Below are 4,213 nucleotides of genomic sequence, written 5' to 3' on the forward strand. Positions count from 1 at the left end.
TCTTCAGATGGAGATGGGAACCACCTGGAGGCAGGAATAGGACAGAGGCAGAATGTTTGCAGATGTTTGAGGCAGGACTGTGGCTATTCACATAAGCCCTGGCCAGCCTCCGTTAGGCGAATGTAGCTGTTTCACATTTGTCCTCTCTGGCATTACAGTAGTTCTAGGTGGGCTCAAATCTAGTGCCACTGCAAGAGACCCAGATTGTTGACGCAAATGGTAGGGCTTCTAGATCTCTGTGACCCAGTAAATCTCTTGTCTGTACACAGACACAGAGACTTAAGTATGGAAAATACACACAGCAACTCAGACTTTTAGTTGTTTCTCTGAAGAGCCTGAATACACCTAAATTCTATTCATCACTCGAATGATCAACAGCTGATTATCACTGAGGGAGTGAGGGGGGGGCTATGCAGGATTATCCAGAGGTGAACAAGGTTGGTGAACAAACCTACACACACACACACACACACACACACACACACACACACACAGATAAAGTCAGAGGGAGAGAGACAGAATTAGAATAGTCTCACTCATCTATGGGTTTTAAGAAAAATAAAAGACATTCTTGCAATTATTTTCAGAGACAAAAGAGAGGAGGGCTGGAAGTTCCAGCTCACTACATGAAGTTCACCACAAAGAGTGATGAGTGAAGTTAGAGAAATAACTACATTGAGAACTATCCTAACAATGTGAATAAATGAGGGAAGTAGAAAGCCTGTCTCTGTACAGTCGAGGTGGGGTGGGGAGGAGGGAGTTTTGGAACATTGGTGATGGGAATGTTGCACTGGTGAAGGGGGGTGTTCTTTACATGTCTGAAACCCAAGCACAATCATGTTTGTAATCAAGGTGTTTAAATAAAGATATTAATTTAAAAAGAGTGTTTCATTGGGCCTGGAACCATAGTCTAGTGACAGAGCACTTGTTGCACTTCTAAGGCCCTGGGTCTGATCCCAGTACTACACAGACCCCAGACCCTACTGTAGCAGCTCTTGAACATATCTGAGTCTGGCCAAAAATCAAGCAAAAAAGAATTTCTGTTATTAAAAATACTGTAATCCAATGAATCCATGGGGCCAAGACTGTTGTAACTTGGCATTGGCTTTCTTAAAGTAGATCAGAAATGAAGACTGGAGCAATAGCACAGTGGTAGGGCATTTGCCTTGCATGCAGCTGACCCAAAACGGACCTGGGTTCTATTCCCCAGGGTCCCATATGGTTCCCTGAGTCAGGAGCAATTTCTAAGCACATACCCAAGAGTAACCCCTGAGCATCACCGGGTGTGGTCCCAAAACAAAAACAAACATACAAACAAAAGATCAGAAGTCACATTGAAAGTATAATTAACTGGAAATGTCATCTATATATTGAGACAACTTGAGAGAACTAGTGCCTAGTTCATAATAAAGCAATGACAAACTCGGTATAGCTTTGTTGTTTATCTCCTCAGATTCTCTGATATAAACAATTATGTGTTTCATGGGAACTTGCTGCTTTAAACATTATTCCTTCTAGGACACAGGACAACTGAAATTGCATTGAGCAAAGAGAAACCAGGTCTAAAGAGCAGAGCTCGAGTTCCATCCAGACACCACACACACACACACACACACACACACACACACACACACACACACACACACACACACACACACACACAGAGTTACAAAGCTTAACCCATAAAGCTTATTATCCTATAATTGATCTGATTCATATAATGTTAACTTTGTACTGGGTGGTACTTTGGTGCTGGATTTTTTGTTTTGTTTTGTTTTTGTTTTTGGATCACACTCGGCAGCACTCAGGGCTTACTCCTGGCTCTATGCTCAGAAATCGCTCCTGGCAGGCTAAGGGGACCATGTGGGATGCTGGGATTCGAACCACCATCCTTCTGCATGCAGGGCAAACGCCCCACCTCCATGCTATCTCTCCAGCCCCAGTGCTGGATTTTTTATTTTTAAGGAAAAAAAGTCAGCCCCTCCCGCTGCATGTAGTGTACATTCTTCAGGGAGAAAAAAGGCTATAGAAACTACAAAGATATCTAGAGATAGGACAGCAGTAGGGAACATGCCTTGCACCTGGCTGCAGTCCCCAGCACCCTACATTGTTCCCCAGCACTGCCAGGTGTGGCCCAACACTCATTCCCCACTCCCACACACTCCTTAAAAAGATAGAAAAGAAGTCAAAAGGAAGCAGTGAGAAAGGCAGTGAGGAGAGAGAAGGGCAGGACGGAAGGAAAGGAACTAAACTCATGTTGAATTTCCTCAAGGAAATCAAGCCCCGGTTAGGAGAGTGATCCAGGACTCAACGAAACGCTGCAATTGCTGAGAAGGAGGCAGCCAGCAGCAGGGGGCGCAATAGGCAGAACATTTTTCTCAAAGAGGATTCTGGTACTAGGCCTACGACTCCAACATCTCAGGGGCTGCCCAGGGTCGAGAGAAGAGGAGAGGAGTCGCAAGGTGGAATCGTGTGTACAGCAAGTCACTAGTTCTAGTATAGACGGGAGGGAGGAGACTATGGGCTGGCGCGGAGGGAGCTGGTGAGAAGGAATTCCTGAATACTGAAGAAGTTGTTGAGCTACTAGACTCAGTGTGAGAAGATGAGGATGGGATGCAGGCGGCAGCGCCGGGGGTTAGAGCAGTCCCAGGAGCTTTCTTAGAGTTGGCCAAAGTTGCCAGAGCCTGTGAGATTCCCAGCTGCAGATTTCTATGTCTGAGCCTGAACTTGACTCGTCTCGGAGACATGACAGGTTAGACAGGGGTCAGGCAGGGTTCTGCGCATTTCCAGCATTGTTTGGACCTTGGCATACCCAAATGTGAGAGATTGCTTTTTGGTGGTCTGAAGCCTCTAGGAAATGCCTTTTTCTGGTGAGCTCATATCCGAGTTCAGGGCTGCAGATCAACAGGCCTCGGTGGCTGACTGGCGTTGTCCATCCGAGTCCCATTCACTCTGGGCTGGACTCCTGAGGGCGTGACTGGCCGGAAGCCCCTTGTTGGTCTCTGGTGTGGCTGCAAGCCGCCTCCTCTTCCCACTCCAGGGTTTTGGGAGTGCCAAAGAGTGCACAAGTGGGTTCCCAGGCCTCCTGGGCAGCTCCAGAGACTACTCCCCAACCCCTCATTCCTAGTGAGCACTGGCTGAGCCAGGCTCAGGATGACCCCTTCTCTTCTTAAATAGGATCCTTCCCAGTGGCATGTGCCAATGTGGGGTGACTCGGCCAGGAGGCGGCAGGGAGTGCCTGGGAGCCAGTGTGCAAGGGGGACTCAGACTCAGGCCTCAGGGCAGGGTGGCTGCTCGGAGGGTTGAGGGCATGTAGGACGACTGGGCTCCTTCCCTTACCAGCACCAAGCCTGGAGGAGCCTCGCAATGACTCAGGCGTCCTCTTATACAAGGTATGTGTGCTACCCAGGGCCCCAGGCTCCTCTTCTGAAGGACTCCTGAAGTCTGTGGCATGTTTTACTTTATTTTATTTTGGTTTATTGGTAGGGGGGCACACACATGGTGCTCAGGTTTTGTTCTTGACTTTGTGCTCAGGAATCCCTCCCCAGGTGGAGCTCCGGGAACCCTGTGTGCTACCGAGATGGAGCCTGGGTCAGCTGTGTGCTCCCTGTGGGAGCATTTTAAATCATGGTGCTAGGAAAATCTGATTGCAGTTTGGACAAGGTTCTAGGCAATGTGTGTTATTAGTCATGTGTTTTATGTTTGTGTGTGTGAGAGAGATGTATTTCATGTGGTGAATCTAGGTGTACGTACATGATTGTTTATCTGTGTGATGGTCTATGAGCATGTATGTGTTTGGTTTGTGTGGTTTCTGTGTCTTAGGAGGTTTCTGTGTTTATGGTTTCATAAGTTTATGCGTGATCATAGGATTACAAAGCCGTCATCATTTATCTCTCATATTTTGTCTTTTATAAAAAAGAAAACATTGGGGTCATAGAGATAACGAGGTTTAGGCACTTGCCCTGCACATAGGTGATGCTGGTTCAATCCCTGGAGCCACGTATGGTTCCCTGAACACCATCAGTTCTGATCTCCGAGCACAGAGCCCAGACTGCCCCACCGCCGAAACACCACCAACTCTGTTCTTAGAATATCTCGAGTCTGTCCCTCTCTGAGTTTTGGAAGAGAAGGCTCCGCACTTCTTGCTTTTTGCAGATGCCCCAGTGGGCAGTGAGTCCGTGACATGGTCCACAGAGGCCATTGTGATGGGAGA

The sequence above is a fragment of the Suncus etruscus genome, chromosome 13 (assembly GCF_024139225.1).
Source record: "Suncus etruscus isolate mSunEtr1 chromosome 13, mSunEtr1.pri.cur, whole genome shotgun sequence".
In the NCBI taxonomy this organism is placed as follows: Eukaryota; Metazoa; Chordata; class Mammalia; order Eulipotyphla; family Soricidae; genus Suncus; species Suncus etruscus.